Consider the following 20,540-nt stretch of genomic DNA (forward strand, 5'->3'; position numbering starts at 1 on the left):
GAGGAATCGTGAATGTCACCGACGGGCGCACAAACCTGTTGCTAACAAATTTTAGCACAGAGCGACGGCACCTTCCCAAGGGCACAGCTGTGGCTTATTTTGACGGCGTTGCGGATGTTCATGGCTGCTGTTCACTACTCGAAGAAGCGCCTACGCGAGACCTAGCTCCTGTACTTGGCGTTAGCACTGCTTTGTCGGAGCACGAACGAGAACGGCTTCTTGCGCTATTGGGCAAGTTCAACGACTGTATTACGTCGATGTCCAGCGTTGGTCGGACGCCTCTGACAAAGCACCGAATAATTACAGAGAATACGGTAACGCCAATTCACCAAAATTCATATCATGTGGCACCTAGACAATGCGAAGCCATACAACAAGTGACACAAATGCTTGAAGATGACGTGATCCAACCACCAACAAGTCCCTGGGCATCTCCTGTAGTTCTAGCCAAGAAAAAAGACGGCAGCTTGCGTTTCTATGTGGACTATCGAAAGCTAAATAAGGTGACAAAGAAAGGCGTATACCCGCTTCCCCGTATAGATGATTCACTCGACAGGCTTCGACAGGCACGTTACTTCTCTTCAATGGAGTTAAAAAGCGGATATTGGCAAATCGAAGTAGACTCGAGAGACCGTGAAAAAACTGCTTTCGCGACGCCAGATGGCCTATACGAATTTAAAGTCTTGCCTTTTGGTTTGTGTTCTGGTCCTGCTACGTTCCAACGCCTCATGGATATTGTACTTTCGGGTCTGAAGTGGAAAACCTGTTTAGTATATCTCGACGACGTCAGCATGTTCTCCGCAACGTTTGAAGAACACCGCGAACGGCTTGAAGCGGTTCTGCAGTCCATGCGGTCCGCCGGCCTCACCCTGAAGCCGCAGAAGTGCCACTTTGGCTTCGAGGAACTGCAGTTTCTCAGTCACGTCGTCAGCCACGCAGGTGTCCGGTCGGATCCTGAAAAAATTGCAGCCGTAGCACAGTTTCCCGTACCATCCGATAAAAAGGCTGTCAGGCGCTTCCTCGGCCTATGTGCCTATTACCGGCGGTTTATTGCAGACTCTGCGCGAATTGCGTCGCCGTTAACTCGCCTGACGAGAGACGACGTTGCTTTTGTATGGAGCGAGGAAGAGCAAGGTGCATTCAACGACTTACGGCAACGTCTCCAGACACCTCCACTGCTTACTCACATTGATGAGACCGCTCCTGCATTGCTCCACACTGATGCCAGTAATGTTGGCTTGGGAGCTGTTCTTGTGCAGTGGCAAGAGGACACAGAAAGAGTGCTTGCCTATGCAAGTAGAACACTCTCACTTACAAAGGGTAATTACTCCACAACTGAGAAAGAATGCCTCGCCGTGGTATGGGCGGTCATGAAATTTCGTCCATATTTGTATGGCCGCTACTTCACCGTTATCAGCGACCACCATTCACTATGTTGGTTGACAAACCTTAAAGATCCTTCTGGACGACGGGCGCGTTGCAGCCTAAGGCTGCAAGAGTTTGACATGACTGTCACGTACAAGTCGGGGAAACGACATACGGATGCTGACTGCTTTCCTCGATCGCCAATAGAGTCACCTGCTCCGCCCGAAGAAGAAGACTTAGCTTTTCTTTGTGTTATGGATACATCCGCCATCGCGCAAGAACAACGGGATGACCCTGAGTTGCTTGAACTAATCAATTACTTGGAGGGAAGATCTGCGAAACCACCTAGAGTTTTCACAAGAGGACTGTTGTCGTTTTGTATACGTGCCGAGGTCCTTTACAAAAAAAAACTTTTCTTCGACCGGGTCCCCCTATCTGCTTGTCATTCAAATTCAAATTCAAATTATTTATATTCCAAAACAAGTTTTGTGGTTGACAGGGCTAAAAGCTGCGTTCTGCAGCTTGACAGACACCCGGACACCATATTCAAGGCTGAACTTGACCTCGACGTGAATATCGAACCGTTAAACAAAAACGTACAGAAAATAACAGTTCATCAGAATAAGAGTACATAATACCGGATATATATATACAGAAGCAGATATATATATATATATATATATATATATATATATATATATATATATTGTGAGACGAGGTTTAGGCAGCCAGTCTCTCCTTTATTCTCTCGAGTGAGAGCCCCACCACCAGGGCCCAAAACGGTGATGATGAGTATGTACAGGTGAGAATATGAAGCGTATGAGTAATGCTCACACTAATTTCCCCGCTCGCGCAAGCGGCCAGCTAGTCCGCGACTTAGCCAGGAGGGGAACGCCGAACCAATCGTTTTAGGCGCTAAACGTGAACGATCTCCGAACCACGACAACGATGGTCGGAAGAAACGTCTACGGGAGTAACGCGATAGGTCACGGGGGATGTTTGTTCGTTAATAATATAGGGTCCAAGAAAGCGGGATTCAAACTTCTCGCACAAACCGGGTGTACGAATGGGCGTCGAAAGGAGCACTTCCTCTCCAGGACGAAAGGAGACGTCGCGACGAGAGATGTAACGTTGCTTGCGATCTAGCTGACTGACTTCTGTGTTGAAGCGAGCACGTTGACGGCATTCCTCAAGTCTCGAGACGAACTGTTCGGGTATACTGGCCGAGGTGTTAGTTGGGGCATTGAAGAAAGCGGCGTCGATGGTGAATGTCGGTGAACGGCCGTAAACTAGGTAGAAAGGTGAGTATCCCGTAGTTCGTTGGATAGCGGTGTTGTGAGCAAAAGTCACGAAAGGTAAAAGTTTGTCCCAGTTGTCGTGGTTTCGCCCGATATACATGGATATCATATCTATTAGTGTGCGATGAAATCGCTCGGTTAAGCCATTTGTTTGGGGGTCATATGCGGATGTTGTCTTATGAAGTGTGCCACAAGCTCCGAGTACTTCTGCTGGCATTGTTGACATGAAAGTCTTGCCGCGGTCGCTTAACAATGCACGAGGTGCACCATGGCGCAGCACAATGGCATCTAGAAAGAAGGTGGCAACGTCGGAGGCCGAACTAGAGCGTAGAGGAGCGCTCTCTGCGTAACGTGTGAGTTGGTCAACAGCTCTCACGAGCCATCGATGACCCGCTGGCGTTATGGGCAGAGGGCTGACTAGGTCTGTCCCAACGATGGCAAACGGTGTCTCGGGACATGGAATGGGCTGTAAAAGCCCAGCAGGAGGCGAAGTCGGTCGTTTCCGCCGTTGACACTGAACGCAAGAAGCGACGTACTTGGCCACAAAGGTAGACATGCCTGGCCAAAAGAAACGGCTCCTAACGCGGTGGTATGTGTTGTGGAATCCCAAATGGCCAGCAGATGGGTCGTCGTGCACGGCTTCAAGGACTTGTGTGCGCATCGAACGTGGAAGAATAGGTACCCAGCAGTGTCCGTCGGAGTTGTATACGTAGCGGTACAGCACATTGTTGTCAAGCTTAAATAGTCGCAGTTGTCGACGTAATTTGGCATTTGGTGCAGATGTAGTTCCGCACAGGCGTTGGATGATGCTGTCGCAGTAGGGGTCAGAACGTTGACACGAGGCGAGGTGAGTGACGCGATTGGGAGATAACGTGTCAGTAACCGATAGAGGTAATAACGGTAATAACGAGAGTGACGACTTAGTCTCATCATCAAGTGGCGAGCAATGGGGAGGTGAACTCGAAGCTAATAGTGGCAGCGGGCAGCGAGAGAGAGCGTCGGCATCTTGATTTTTCCCAGACTTGTAGACAACGTCAAAATCGTACTCTTGTAAGCGTACCACCCAGCGACCAAGTCGTCCGGACAAATTTTTGATTGACGAAAACCAGCATAAGGCGTCGTGGTCGGTTATGACCGTGAAATGGTGTCCGTAAAGATATGGTCGAAATTTTTGGATCGCCCAAACTACTGCGAGACATTCCTGTTCTGTGATCGAGTAATTCTTTTCGGCAGGTGTTAGTGCGCGATTGGCATATGCAACAACTCTCTCTCGTGAGGTGGTATCACGCTGTAAAAGTGCAGCACCGATCCCATGGCCACTAGCGTCGGTGTGCAAGCAAGTTGGTGCGTTCTCATCGAAGTGACAGAGGACAGGGCTGGTGGTTAATGCCTGCTTGAGGACTTGAAAAGAAAGTTCGCATTCATCTGTCCAAGGGAAAGCAGTGCCCGACGTGAGCAACTTGTGTAGCGGCGACGCCACGGCCGCAAAATGACTGATGAAGCGGCGGAAGTAGGATGCCAGGCCCAAGAAACTCGCTTTTGATTTTCAGGGCGAGGGAAGCGAAGCACGGCAGCAACCTTTTCGGGATCCGGTCGAACGCCATCTTTGCTGATAAGATGGCCCAACACTTTGATGTTCTTTCAGGCAAAATGGCATTTCTTTGTGTTGAGTTGGAGTCCAGCGTTCGAAATGCATGCGAAAAATTCGTCCAAGCGCTCAAGGTGCTGACGAAAAGTTGTAGAAAAAATAACGATGTCATCTAAATAGCGCAGACAGGTCTTCCACTTAAGGCCACGTAAAACTGCGTCGATCATGCGTTCAGATGTTGCAGGGGCATTACATAAACCGAATGGCATGACGTTGAACTCGTAAAGTGCGTCTGGTGTTGCAAAGGCTGTCTTGTCCTTGTCCGCATCGTGCATGGGGATCTGCCAGTATCCGGATCGGAGGTCTAGACTAGAGAAATATTCTGCACCCTGGAGGGAGTCAATGGCATCGTCCATTCTTGGCATCGAAAATACGTCTTTGCGCGTGATCTTATTAAGGGCTCGATAATCGACGCAGAATCGTACAGAGCCGTCTTTCTTGCGAACCAGCACGACAGGAGACGACCAAGAACTGGAGGATGGCCGAATGATGTCTCTCTTGAGCATGTCATCAACGTTATCCGCAATGATTTTCCGTTCTGCGGAAGACACGCGATACGGGCGGCGGCGTACAACCGAACTGCCTTCGGTTTCGATGCGATGTACAGAGACGGAAGTGCGCCCCAGAAGCTTGGAGTGGACGTCAAATAAGGCTCTGTATTTGTGCAGGAGTGCCAGAAGGTCTTCTTTCTGCGCAGCGGTCAAATCAGGATTTATCGCGGCCGTTAAAGCAGCGGTAGCAGTGTGATAATCAGTTGTGGTAGAAAAAGGTGGTGATTCGGTGTGAAGCGGTACCAGCGAACGAGGTTCGGTGTCAGTAAAGCATGTCACAGTAGAGCCCTGGGATAGCACAACTGGCGAAGAAGTAGGGTTATGAACAGCGACTAACGCTCTACCGCCCTGAAACAGTACTAGGCTAGGAGTAAGGCTAAGCCCACCAGAAATGCAGTAACCGCTCGGTGCAAGGAACACATCACCATTAATAATAGTGTCGGAAGTCAGCGTCAGAATATGCTCATTGCCCGCGGGAATGAAACAGTCAGTAGACGTGACAAAACGCAGGCTATGAGCATTGACAGCGGACGAAGATTCAGTGTCCATCATATGAATAGTTCGCTGACGGCAAGAGATGAAAGCTGAGGCGGAGGACAGGAAGTCGCATCCCAAAATCATCGCGTAAGTGCACGAAGATAGCACGACGAACTGAATGTGGTGGAGGATGCCATCAATGAAAACGCGCGCAGTGCAAACACTGGAGGGCTGAACAAGAACTGTATTAGCACAACGAAGGGGAGGGCCATTATACAGTGTCTTCACTTTTCGCAATCGAGAACACAAGTCAGCACTAATAACGGAAAGCGATGCACCTGTGTCAACCAAGGCTTCGATTCGGACACCTTCAACACACGCCAAAAGTACATTTGACGGGCGCTCCGGAGGAGTTTCACGTTGTCCAAAAGATGCAGCTTTCCCTCATGAAGCTGCACCATTTAGTTTTCCGGGCGGTGATCGGAGGACGAAGTAGCCGGTCGTAGAGGGGAAGAAGAGCGCCGCATCGGTGATGGAGAGCGACGATGCGGGAAACGCAATGAACCGGCAGTGTTGAAGTCCTGTGGAGATGGGGAACGTCGTGGATAATAATCGTAGTCAGAACGCCGACGTCGTGTTACAGGGCCAAAAAACTGATTCCTTTCAAAGCCGTCATAGCCACGTCTTTCATCTTGCTGACGGCGTCGGCAAAACCTGGAAATGTGGCCACGGATGCCGCAGTAGTAACAAACCGGTCGAGGTGGGCTCCATGCGTTATAAAACGGAACAGGCGATGGCCTTGCAGTGATAGGATTCAGGGACATGTGCGGTGCAGGTGCCTGTTGTGGTGGCTGCTGGGAGGGTGGCGCTATAGAGGCAACCTGAGCGTACGTTGGCGTATGGATAGGGCGCGGGCTCGTGATTTGCGGGCAGGTCACGGCAGCTATCTCTTCCCTCACGATATGGCGTAGGCCGCCACCAGGAGGCGTCAGATGGACCTCAGGAAGGTTTGACGAAGCTTGGGCATGCAGTTCCTCACGGATGATGGAGCGAATCAAAGCACGTAGCTCGCTGTCGTTGGACGCCTTGAAATCAGACGTGTCAGGGTGTAAGCGGAGCATATGAAGGTCATCGAGACGCTGACACGTACTGATGATATCGGCGACGGTAGTGGGATTCAGCACTACAAGAGCATTGAATGCCGCAGTACCAATACCCTTGAGCAGGTGGCGTACACGGTCACTCTCTGCCATCGAGGTGTTGACGCGGCGGCAGAGGGCGAGGACGTCCTCTATGTACGAAGTGTAGGACTCGCCTGAGTGCTGTACACGCTCAGCAAGCTTCTTAGCGATATCGGAGCGGACAGACGAGTTCGCGAAAATCTGGCGTAGATGGTTTTTAAAGATGCTCCAGCTGACCAAATCAAGCTCATGATTGGAAAACCAAGATTTCGCAACTCCGGTTAGGTAGAAGGCGACGTGAGCAAGTTTTGCTGATTCGTTCCAGTGGTTAAAATCACTCACGCGCTCGTATAGCTCCAACCAGTCTTCAACGTCGTCGCCTGGAAGCCCAGCAAATAGCGGTGGATCCTTCTGAGGGGTGGTGACTGTCCAAGAAGGAGGAGGAGGAGGAGTAGATTTTAATGAGCAGAAAGGAGGAGAGGTCGGCCTGGAGAGCGTGTCTCTAGCCTGCTACTCCTCACTGGGGAAAGGGGAAGTGTGAAATACAGGGAAAGGTAGGTGGCGGGTGATTATGATATGGTACAATGAGATACTATATACACGTTATCCAATATGCGGGTGCGCAGTGAACGCGCATACACGTAACGGTAATCTTGTCCATACAAAAAGTAATATTGTCCCAAAAAGTTATTGTGCAAACACGCGCATACACGTAACGGTAATCTTGTCCATGCAAAAAGTAATATTGTCCCAAAAAGTTATTGCGCAAACACATTTCGTATTGACTGCACGTCTGACAGCTTCTAAAGGCGATCGTCTAGACCAGTCTCACTTAAAAAGTTCAAAAGCGATTTTATTCCCGCAGGAGTAGGCAAGGTGGATGTCGTGGTACTGGTGTGCTGGTCTTGCGACATGGTTGAGTGCAGTTGGTAGAGGCGGCGACCCGAGCGGAGCTCCAGGGATGTAGCGTAGGTGAAGCTGGAGAGAGACCGGGAGCGAGAGGGCGAAGGAACCGGACAGCACACTCCACCACTTGTGAGACGAGGTTTAGGCAGCCAGTCTCTCCTTTATTCTGTCGAGTGAGAGCCCCACCACCAGGGCCCAAAACGGTGATGATGAGTATGTGCAGGTGAGAATATGAAGGCGGATGAATAATGCTCACAATATATATATATATATATATATATATATATATATATATATATATATATATATATATATATATAGAGAGAGAGAGATGTATATTTATGTACATATAAACGCACACATACATGTACATATATGAATTCACGTATGCATACACAGAAACACATATAATACATCAGGAAAAGATACCACATTCCAAAAACACTATATGTGAAATACAAGCAGACACATGAGTATTTAGCTACTCTTAAAGAAAAACAAGAAGAATATGAATGTACGTAGCTTCACGACAATAGTGGTAGCTATGATGTTTTTTTAAGAAAAGAGCTGCTGAAGTAATGCTAGTGTGTGCTTTACTATGTCTTTGTATTTATTTAGGATTAACGGAAGATTACATTTCAAAGACTGAAGTTTGTAAAAAGTGCGGAAACGCGGAATTATCCAAAAGTCAAGAGAACGTGTACAATCATTGGTATTCTTCTGAAGCAGTGCTATTGTACTAATAAAGTATTTAAATGTGGGTGAAGACACGTAGAATGAAAGCAAAACACGAAATTGATACATACATTGTATTTTCATAATGTTGTACAACCTAAAATAATATTCTGTGGAAGCTAAATAATCGATATTTGCATTGTTGCTGAATAGAACAATGTCATCGGCAAACCGAAGGTTGCTGAGATATTTGCCGTCGACCTTTACTCCTAAGCCTTCCCAATTTAATAGCTTGAATACTTCTTCTAAGCACGCAGTGAATTGCATAGGAGAGATTGTGTCTCCCTGTCTCACCCCTTTCTTTATAGGTATCTTCCTGGTTTTCTTGTAAATTATTACCACAGCCTCCATTACCCAAGCACTTCGAACTCTGTCTACACATCAACCACTACCTCATCCTTACTGTTACCGAACATAAAGAAGCTGCCTCGTTTACTTCACTGAGTGTACCAGGCGAACCTAACATACAAATCAGTCATCAATACCCTCCCCAAAACGAGAGTTCAATAAGTATTCTTAACACTTCTAGTAAGTCAAAATTGCAAAAAAATCGCAACACATTTCACTTAAGCTGCGCCCATTCCTTCTAAATAAAAAGCCCGCCCAGTGCGCATGTGGAATTTCGGCTCCCGCTTCTGTACACGTTTTCGGACTGATTTCTGTGGTTCCTATCAACGAAATGTGCACTATTCGATGCAGTTTCTTCTAAGGAACACGCCGATGTCCGATTTTTCTTCCCATCAGTGAACTCTTTTCAATTTCCGAGACGTTTTAGTTCGGATCATGCCGCGGCTCAGCTAACCCTACCCGACTAGGCCTATCGTCAGGGGCGAGGAGCGAGCAGGCCCAGGCCTCGCTCGTACGTGTGCGCGGCAGCATGCCCGCTATGGAGACCGTGGTGGAGGGAGAGGACATCTCCCAAGAAGAAGCGAATCGCCCAGGCTGGACGACGGCCATGGGCAGAAACAAGAAGGCCAAACCAGGACCGACCATTCCGGACCGAGGCAACGAGGGACGAGCAGAGACGAAGGGCGGCCGCCGCAAGGCCGGCCCGCAGAGTGCGGTCAAGCGCCTCATCGCCGCATCGAGGCTCCCCCGGCTACCGAGGGACCACATTCGCATCATAGTGAGGCTGAGAGACGGCCTCGACGTAAAAAAGTGAGTCAAATTCGCCTGGCGCAAGCGCTAGCAATGGCGGCCTCACTCCCGCCGAACGTGACCGAGGAAGACATCGCTTGTCCGAACGCAACCCAGAACGTTCTCGTCGTGTCCACGCCGACCGAGAAGAACGTGAACGCATACACCGGAGTTCACAAGCTTCACCTAAGAGAAGGCGCATACAATGTGGCCGCATACATTGCGGCGCCGGACAACACGTGAAAGGGGGTCATCAGAGGAGTGGACCCCGAAATCAATGAGGCTCAGCTTCAGGCCATGATCGTGAACCAAAGAAATCGCAAGGCTTTGGAAGCCAAGCGCATCAAAAACACCTCGACGGTGGTAGTGCTCTTCAACGGCATGAAAGTGCCGAGCTAGGTCATGTGTGGCGTAAGCCTAATACGCTGCACGCTATACAGGCGGCCGAACGACGTGTGCTACGGGTGCGGTGACTTGGGCCACGGAGTCGACGTCTGTCCAAATCCTCACAAGAAGAGGTGCCGCGGCTCGAGAGCCAACGACCCGGCTGAAGACCACCAGTGTTCGCCCAAGTGCGCCCTCTGCGGGGGCTAACACCCGACGGCGTACAGCAAGTGCAAGCAACGATACAAAATCCCTTGCGTCGTGCGGCGCAGGAGACGCCGACGTAGAAATGCGAAGAAATCGCAGCTGCAAAGCCAGTCGCAACAGCTGGAGAGTAGATCACGCGATTCCAGCGTGGCAAGCGCCCCCAGAGGGGGACGTTCGACAACGCCGACACTACAACAGCGCAGCCCATCGAGAGGCCGTTCCCGCTCCAGGGGGCGCTCCCGCTCCTAAGTGTGCATTCAAGAGGGGCCGACCTGAGCGGACCGGGCCAAGCCAAAGCCGCAGCCAAAATCACAATCAAAGGTAGCGCAGGTAGCATTGCCAAAGCATAACAAGGAAGACCCTAGAATAGCTCAGCTAGCGGACGAAAATGCGCGCCTCAAGGCGGAGATTCAGCAAATGAGGGTGGATTTAGATCGCTTCGGAAACAAGGTTCCAGTCCCCAGCTAGTCGAACAACAGCAGCAGCAGGTGCCGCAAAGTACATACATCGACCCCGCAAGGGGAGCAGTTGGTTCGCTCGGCCAAACGCAGGGCCCCTCCCCTGACGGAGGAGGGAAACCCGGCGGAACCCGAGTCCAGTAGCATCCTATGGGGAATTAAGCAGTCGATTAGCTCTTTGCGGCTAATGGTCCAGCAACTAGCGGAAAGCATGGTAGCGCTCGCGGCAAGAGTGACGCGTATCGAAGCAAACATGGCGCCTGCAGGTGCTAAACAAATCCAAGGCATCAATCATGGCTAACAACTCAACTAGAGAGCTAGTAGTGTGGCAGTGGAATTGCGCTAGCTTCAAAAAGCGCAAGGCTCCGCTGCTACAGTTCATTGCCGCACAGACGGACAAACCGCACGTCATAATCTTACAAGAAACTTTGCGTAGCGAGGCGACCTTGCGCGGCTACTGGGTCGCCTCGTCGAAATTCGAACAGGGTAAGCGCGGAGTGGCGACCCTCGTCGCGAACAAATGCTCTTTCCAGGAACGACATTTGGAATTAGGCGATGCGTAAAGCGGAGGTAACCGTGATCGAAATCATACCGAACAGTTGGCTGAAAAAAGCGTATTCGTAGTGAAGGTGTACAGCCCGCCCTCTCACCACAGACAGTCGTTCACATCGATAATAACGAAGACGGCCTCAATGGCCAGGGGGGGCCCCGCTAATAGTGGCAGGAGATTTTAACGCGCCCCACGGAGCCTGGGGTTACGAAAGGCCAAAGCCTAAGGGAGGGCGGCTATCGGAGGCAGTCACTATGTGCTCGCTAGAGGTGGTGACGGATCCCCGCTATCAGACTCGACTAGGCACGTCGGTGGCGCGCGACACGGCGCCCGACCATCAAGAACGTGCGGGGGGCCGAGTGGCGTAACCTGCACGAGAACCTCGGCAGCGACCACTACATACTGATGGTCACGATCCCCATCAGGGCGGCACCACCGAGAGAACGTAAGGTCACCGACTGGGACGCCTTCCGCAAAATGAGGAAGGAAGAAACACGCGAATATGCGGATCTATGCAGTCTGTTTAGAAGGCTCAAAGAGGACGTTAGCACCACGACGAGGATTGTCCAAACTGAACTGAACGTGGAAAGGATGGACGCGAGATCGGCACACCTAATAGAGGCAAAGAATTCCATCACGGCCAGGTGGAAAAACCAAAGACTGAATCGCAGACTGCGAAAGAAAGTAACGGCACTAAACCGGGAAATCTAAGCGCACTCGATCGAGCTTTCCAAGCAGCAGTGGAACGAGGTGTGCGCATCGGTAGACAGACAAATGAGAACCGAGCGCGAATGGAACGTCCTAAAGCAACTTTTAAACGACAGGCAACCCAAAGGCAACCAGAAATTGGCAATCGATAGGATTTTACAAAAGCAAAAGGAGCAGGGCAAAACGGAACGCGAGTTCCTGAAGGAGCTGGCGGAGACGTATCTCCCACCGGGCCCGTCAGGCGACGGTGACTATCCACAATACGCCGGGGCAGAGGTCGAAGAACTCGACGCGCCCTTCACGGAATCGAAAATTTGGGATGCCTTACAAGGCCTCAATGGACGCTCCGCTACGGGCCCGGACGGGGTCGCGAACAAACTGTTGAGGAACCTAGACGGAAAATCGGTCGAGAAGCTCACCGAAGAAATCAACAGAGCGTGGGAAACGGGACGAGTACCAGAGGTCTGGAAAGAGGCCTCGTCATACTAATACCGCAACCCGGTTAACCACTTGCGGCGGAGAACATCCGGCCAATATCGCTAACCTCGTGCGTAGGCCCAACATGTCATACATAACCGAGTATCGCGGTACATAGAGAGGGAGGGCCTCTTGCCACATAACATGGTGGGCTTCAGACCGGGCCTCTCCACGTAGGACGTAATGTTACTACTCAAGAAGCATATAATTGACGGCATGACCAGAGACACCAGGGGCATACTGGCCCTGTGTGGTATAGTGTCGCCCCCCGCGAGATCTTCGTGATATCATACATTTATGTTTCGTAATAGTCCAGCTAGATGGCGCACCCCTTCTGTCATGTGACGAGCTTGGACCACTCAGAAGGTGCCATCTGGCGTGTAGAGACTTTTTTGGTAATTAACGGCCGCTAACCGGCCTAGTCCTGTTCCGGTATTCATCAGGAGAAGTTGGCTCCATGTTTCCCTCTCTGCGTCGGCGCTCGCCGCACGTTCTCTGGCCGCGGGCCCCCACTTGCCTGCCGCTGCCGACACATCTTTTGGCGACGAGGATGGCATTCCCGGTGCGGTTCCAACCAAAGCCCCGGGAAAACAACGAGCTTCGTAAGTGAAGCGTCCCTTCCTGTGTCTTCACGGCCTACAAACGCCGCCGACGCACTTGGCGTCGCGAGGCTTCCGAGCCTAGGCCTTCTCGAACCCTTTGTTCTTCCTTGCTCCATTCCTGCTGCGAGCTCCGGCTTGTTTTCTGCACTGCCCCCTGCACGCTACCGGGCATGGCTTCTTTTACGGCGAACCTTCCCGTTTTTCTTGAATTGCTCGGGTCACCGCTAATTCCATGGTATCGATGGAAAAAAAAATTTCAGGCCCACCTCGAAGCGGCCGGCGGTGGCGACTGGACGGACGCGCGAAGAGCGTCCGCGCTCGTCAGCGCTCTCGGGCGTGAGGGACAGCGAAAGTACTTTGCAGACGAGGAGCAAGAAGCAGCAAGGCAGTTAACCGGCGCAGCGTCAGCGTCAAGCGAAGCAGCAAGGCAGTCGACCAGCGCAGCGTCATCGTCTAGTGATGCAGTCCCGCCAGCGTCAGAGTTCCAGAAACTGTTGCAGCGGCTTGACCGGCTGTTCGCTGCGGCAACAAATGCTCTGGCGGAGAGGCACGAATTCACCAGTCGAAGGCAGTTCGAGGGAGAAGCGCATTTTAAGGAGAAGGCGGTACAGTGCAACTTCGGCACATCCTAGAACGAGCGCAACGAGACCAAATAATACATGGGGTAGCGAACGTCAGCGTTCGCGAAAAGTTATTAGCTCATGGCGAAACCCTGTACCTGGACAAGGCAGAAGAAATTGGACGCTCTTAAAAAGCCTTGTATCAAGCGAACCGCGAGTTCGGCTCCGAAAACGTACGAAGGATCGAGGCATCTCAACTTGGCGTTCCGTCGACGGGCCAAGATGACAGATTTCTTCCGAGAAGCCGCCAAGATGACCGACTTCCGAGAAGCCACCAAGATGACTGACTTCTTCGGAGAGGCCGCCAAGAGGACCGACTTCTTCGGAGAGGCCGCCAAGAGGGCCGACTTCTTCGGAGAGGCCGCCAAGAGGGCCGACTTCTTCGGAGAGGCCGCCAAGAGGGCCGACTTCTTCCGAGAGGCCGCCAAGATTGCCGACTTCTTCCGAGAGGCCGCCAAGAGGGCCGACTTCTTCCGAGAAGCCGCCAAGAGGGCCGACATTTCGCACATGCCTCCTCCGGGAACCGTGGTGAATGCGATCGGTGTGGCAGCAGGAACCATATCGCGTCTTACAGGAATTGTCCAGCAAGAAATCGGCGATGCAACGCCTGCCACACGTTGGGTCATTTCGCTTCGGTATGTCGAAAGACCCGAACAGCGGTGCAACGCGTCTCTTCCGCAGAGACGCTGTCTTCGTCAACTTCCGCAGGGCTGCCGTCTGCGTCTGTCTTGATGGTAAGCGCTTTTGAAACAAAAAAAGATTTGGAAGTTCCGGTCTTAGTTAACGGCGTCTCCATGCAACTGCTGGTGGATGCAACTGCCGAAGATTTTAGAAATCACTTTGGTCGATAGCACAGGCTGTCACAAACAACAGTGGACTTGAAAAATTTCTCCAAGCTACGCATCGACACTCAAGGCCTGTTTCAAGCCACTGTCCAGTTTTTCCAAAGGATATGCTCCGTCACGTTCCACGTAACGACTACAGGAACATCACTGCTGGGTTTAGACGCCATCCAACGCTTGGGCATACAAATCGACGGTACGTCACTGGCATGTCGTCTACCATCGCTTCCTTCAGTACAGAGCCACACAGGTGGGCCTCCGGGTTTTGATCTACTCGTCAGTGACGAGTTGGGTCTCGTCAACAACCTTGTGCACCGAATTCATCGGCAGCAAGATGCGAAACCAGTATCTTCAAAGTTGCGCCGACTACCCCTGGCTCTCTGTGACTAGGTCACAAATGAACTGCGACGTCTCAAGGACTGCGACGTCATCGAGTGCGTCGAGGCTTCTGAGTGGGTGTCTCCTCTCGTGGTGGTGAGCAAGAAGGATGGAACCATGCGGCTCTGTGTAGATCTACGGGAACAGGACAGTCTTGTGCCTCAAGTTCAAGAAAGGGTCTTGCAAAAACAGTGGCAAACTAAGCAGCGTGTAGACAAACGTAGAGGTGCTCAGGCAACTCGTATCAATATGGGAGACACCGGCAGAATAAGATTTAACAGGAAAGGATTTTTTAAGTACAGTAAACCTCGTACAGTTAAGGCCCAGATGGGACCATCTATTTTTGTACTCATTGATGTGAAGACGTGGCATGTGTCTAAGTTAACCCTAGTGATGAAGGATCCAGCAGGTAGTACATTGTGTACAAGTGATAGAGACATTTTGTAGTCATTTTCAAATCTGAATAGTCATTCCGATGACTCGTCTGTAGTGACAACGTCTTCTCATAGTCATAAGCTTCAGTTAAGTAGTCTGTCTGACTGTATCACTTCCGAGTTTACACAGTCAGCAGTCGTCTCTGATTCCGTGGGGGAATCGGTAGCCTCCCAGGACTTGTTGGAACGTCGAGAGGAGCTTCCTGGGCAACGCTCTCCAGCTTTGAGCGACAACCACATTCAATTGTCCAACCAGGGGGAGGGAAATAATAGTGGGACGACTGGGTCTTCGAAGTCAACCGATACGCGTCGCAACCCCCAAAGTTCTTCTGAGGTACGCACACGTCCTCATCGTGACAAAAACCGGCCTCCATGGCTCGATGATTATGTTTCTTGAATGCAGAGCGTATTGCAGTCTTCGAAATGCCACGGCTAGGGGCCTCGCTGTGAGATTTAGGAGACAGTTCACATGTTTCGTTCACACAGGTATATTCCTTGTTGCGGTGTAGCGAGTCTTCTGCCGTGTTCCTTGTCGGATTTTGTTTTGACTGACTGCCTGTGTTTTGGTGGCCAAGACTGGTGCGCGTGTGTGTGAACTTGGGCGGGGACGGATTGAATTTGTTGTGGACTTAAGTGCGTGCCTTGTGTGCGACTGGTGCGTGTGTGTGTGAACGGGGGGGGGGGGTGGAAAGAACTGAATTGGTCCTTGGACTTAAGTGCGTGTCTTGTGTGCGTGTTTCACTGTATGCTTGCTTTGATTCCAGGAGAGGGGGGGTGATGATGTGGTATAGTGTCGCCTCCTGCGAGATCTTCGTGTTATCATACATTTATGTTTCGTGATAGTCTAGCAAGACGGCGCACCCCCTTCTGTCATGTGATGAGCTTGGACCACTCAGGAGGTGCCATTTGGCGTGTAGAGTATTTTTGGTAATAAATGGTCGCTAGCCGGCCCAGTCCTTGTCCGGTTTTCATCAGGAGCAGTTCGCTCCGTGTCTCCCTCTCTCCGTCGGTGCTCGCCGCGCGTTCGCTGGGCGCGGGCCTCCACTTGCCTGCCGCTGCCGACACAACACCCTGGACCTAACGAAAGCGTTCGACACGGTCAAACACAGATTTTTAATGGAACCGATCTCGGTGATGGGGTTCGGCCGGAGATTCCACTCTTACATAGGCTCCTTCCTCAGAGACAGGAAAGCAACGATCAAAGTAGGACAGGCCAGGTCCGATTGGTACACGTGGGGTGCGAGGGACACCCCACAAGGGGCGGTGCTTTCCGCACTATTAATCAATCTGGCAATGAAAGGTCTCTCGGACCGGCTGACGATAGTGACCAACGTCAATCATGCCATGTACGCAGATGACATTACGGTGTGGTGCCCGGGAGGGTCCGACGCAGAAGGCGAGCGGGCTCTTCAAGAGGCACTGGACACAACGGAAGAGCACCTGAAGGAAACGGGACTCCGTTGTCACCCAGCAAATCGGAACTGTTGCTGTACAGGCCCTCGAAACAAGGCATGAGGAATTTGACGCCGATCGATCAAATGCCGATAATTACACACGAGTGCCGGCCAGCCGATTCCCAGAGTGGACACTATAAGAATCCTGGGCTGCTAATTGAGGCTAAAGGCCGTAACACGCAAACTGTCATGAAACTCACGTCCAGAACGGAGAACATGCTCCGATTGATCCTCAGGGTGGCGAACCGCACGGGAGGGCTCAGCGAAAGCAATCTCATCAGACTTTACCACGCCTTCCTCATGAGTCACGTAAATTACGTAGCCTCGGCGCTAAAATGGACCAAGAGAGACGCGGCCACAATAGAGACACTGATGCGCAAGAGCATCAAAAGGGTGCTAGGTCTTCCGATCACTACTACAAGCACGGAGCGGCTCGATCGGTTAGGGGTCCACAATTCACTCTCAGAAATCATCGAAGCGCAGACCAAGGCACAGGTCGTGCGGCTGTCGACCACCAGGGCCGGCAGACGCATCCTGGAAGAAGCAGGGATAAATCCACAGGCAGAGTGCGACGCACGCAAGGTTGCGCTCAGCGCGGCGGTCAAGGGCACTCTCAAGGTAGAACCGCTTCCGAGAAACGTCCACCCGCAATTCAACGAGGGGCACCGAAAAGCGAGGGCCCGAGCACTGCTGAAACCGACCGCCAACTGCCCGGGACTGGCGGCATTTGTAGACGCGGCCCAGTATGGGCGCAGCGACCGGTACGCGGCCGTCTCGATACGCTGGGATGGTACAATAATTAACGCAGCATCGGTCAAGGGGGTAACGTCTGAAGTGGCCGAACAGGTGGCAATAGCCATGACAATGAGGGACCCCGAACGTCCTTACGTCTACACAGATACGCGATCGGCGGCCAGAACATTTGCCTCGGGCTCGATATCGTGGGAAGCGGCGGCGATCCTCGGCAGCGAGGGAGCCGCGGGTCATCACATCGTCAAATAGTTTCCAGCCCACATGAGCGCCGACGTGCACCCCGAATTTCTGAACGCCAACGAGTGGGCGCACGGACGTGCGCACGGACTCACGCACCGCGGCAATCGTGGCGAGCGAAGTGCACACTAAGAAAAAAAAGAGTATCCCTTACTCTTTTCGAAGAGTCTGGACTCGTCACGTATATGACACACTTTGTGGGAGACACCCGAACTCTCTTTTGGCAGAGAGTCCCGAGACTATCTGTGCTCCATACAAGGTGTTACGTGACTCCGCACACAATAGTCATGCATACTCTGTTGTAGTAGTTGCCTATACTCTCTCAAAAGGGTTACAAGACTAGTGCTAAGGGAGTCGGTTAACAATTCTAGATGAGTCAGACGACTCAAGATAAAGTGTCACATGAAAACTGCAAGAATGATTCCGGTAACTATTTTAGATGAGTTTGATGACTCCAGCAGTGTGTGTCAAGTTACCCTTAGTCCGTGGTGCCGGTCTCTTGCAAATAAAGTAAAGCAACTGATCCATGTAAGGCATTTCACTCTTGGATGGCAGTGTCGAGCCGCTTTTCAAGGTGCGTCAACAACTCTTGCTGTAAGTACACACGACTACGGCTAGTTCTCAAGAAGACTACTGTGAAAAGACATCAGGATAACAAAGAATCCACAGTAAACGTGCCAAAAAGCACATGGCAGGCTAGCAAGAAAAAGTTAATATTTCATCAATCTTTGTTATTGTCTTCTGGAAAATTCAAATGTATCAGTCAGCACAGAATCACTATGAAAGCAAGACAGTTCTCATTAGTATTAAACTGGAATCAATAGCCAACCAAGCAAAATGTAGCAAAAGCAAAATCCAATATGTAGCCTGCAGCTGCATATGCATGACACTGCAATGCCACTCAGAACCTTGATGAGACCCCAAAATATGTAACTCATGTAGAAGTTTAGTTCACCACCGCACAAGTCTCTTATAATATGTCAAAAGATTTATAAGTTCAACCTATTTCCCTGTTCTAAACTTACGACTTAACATTCTAAGCAAGTTAGCTACACATAACAAATAAGAAAGGCTGCACTTATGTGCAAATGAGACCCATATAATGAAGTGCAATAAAAACAACATTCCAACTTAGATTACATTATCTATGCATTATACTATGCTTGTTAAAAACAACTGGTTGGCAATTGATAATCCAATCTAACAGTAGAAACAGCTGTCTTACCTTATGGTACTCTTGTTGGCACTTTTTCCCACACAATTTGTGCATGTTAGCGTGAGATGAAAATTGATCTGAAAAACACCACATTAAAAAGTTGTGCATCAATTTTATTCTGTCATACAACATGCAACAGTGTATAAAAACTTCATAACTGACAAAATTACAAAAATAAATACAGCAACACTTATACTGATCATTTATTTATGTTGAGAAACATACTTTTGCAAGACTAAGTATAATAGCTGACACAGACAATTTCACAGGTAGAAATAACCGCTAATACAAAACTTTCCATAATGCAAACACATTGACAAAATAAGTAGCACAGGTAGCTGTATTTTGTTACGGCAAAGATGGCGCATGAATTATGAGGACAAGGAAGGAAGCAGAACACATAAACTATACCCAGCTACATGCACGCAGCTGTAACAATACACATAGTGCACAAAGATCCAGAAGAAACAAAGAGGAAGATGTGAGGAAGGCTTCTTTTACGCATCACAAGTCATCCTGTAAGAGCACATTATGCACTGGCTGTAATCTATCCTCAGCCCATACATGAATAAGTTACATTAGGTGCCACATTTACAAATCACTCATACAATGTTCTTGTGATTTCCCTTATTCCAATCTTTACCTAAGCAAGCATGACTGAGTTACATAAAGCCTCCCTACGGCTTGGCACATATACAGAAAGAAGTGTTTCTATAAACACTGGAGGTCACGGATGGATGACTGACACATACCTCTTTTAATTCTTTTGTATTTGTCATTATGATTATCTATCACAGTAGTCTTTTGTAGAGTGAAACACTTCCAGATAATACACTGTGTGCAACCAAGTGTGAATACCTGTTCTCGATTTCATTTATTTCTACCTTTCTCTCGTATCCCGCTAAGGTAACAATGGCGCAAAGGATTGTCTTCCCAATGTATGCGTTCCAATACAACAGGAGCAGATGATAAGCCACATTAATGGTGCGTGAAATAAAACATCTGTGCTGAACTTTCCGCTGCCGCTGCAATCTGGAGTGATTTTTTTTTGCTTTCTGTACACTAGCACAGGTGCTACGTAGTCCCCTTGGTGCCCAAAGCAACTCTCACACCCGAGCAGGATGTCCATTTTTTTAAATTCTAAGCAAAACTCTGGTTATGGGGGACAATTGCGAACTTATATTTTTGCTTTGTATCTTAATTATGTTGTTGACCTTTAACTTTAGCCACTTCACTACTTTTCTGCAGGTGCAGACAGGCCATTGCACCAATGCTAGGTTTTGAAAACACCAGAGCAGGGTAGAAAGCAAGAACAGATATTCATAATTTGGGTGCCCACTCTGCATTGCATGGATATGTTTCAATGAACGATAAAACTACTTGGTAGATAAACATATGAAAGATAAGGGAATTAAGCTCGAAGCCTACCATACCAGTAACTGGGAATTTCATGTGTAAATGAAATTTAGCGATTCCCAGTGATGAAGAAACAGTTTTGACAATATGTGCCAAGGTCACCAACTCACTCATGCTCACAAAGGAAACAAAATAAAAACAAGCAAGATTAAAAGAAGTTCGAACTTGCAACCTAAAGTGAGACACCTCGCATGACTGATTTATGTATTTACTGAGCATAAATTACATCTGGCACATAATCTGCTTGTACATGACAAACAATGAATTCTGTAAGCCTTGTGGGACAATTCTGTGTGAAAGAGAAATCTATTTGATCATTACCTTTTGGGTATGTGTATCTCAGAACTGGTGCTAGTCTGAGTTCTTACAAAGTAGACGTCATTGAGTACTGTAATTCTAATGCCTGCCACTGCTATAAATTTCTGTTAGTCGCACTGTCATGAAGCAGTTATGTTCAATAATTAGCGGCAGTCACCGCTGAAACACTCAGTACAAAACACGAAATA

General features: G+C 49.8%; 1 protein-coding gene across 2 annotated transcripts in view; it reads left to right on the forward strand.

The window, feature by feature from the left end:
* Positions 1-20,540, forward strand: part of LOC135917152 (cell adhesion molecule Dscam1-like) — a 1,023,231-nt gene that overhangs the window by 162,482 nt on the left and 840,209 nt on the right. The window lies entirely within an intron of this gene.

Source organism: Dermacentor albipictus, chromosome 4, assembly GCF_038994185.2.
Source record: "Dermacentor albipictus isolate Rhodes 1998 colony chromosome 4, USDA_Dalb.pri_finalv2, whole genome shotgun sequence".
NCBI lineage: Eukaryota > Metazoa > Arthropoda > Arachnida > Ixodida > Ixodidae > Dermacentor > Dermacentor albipictus.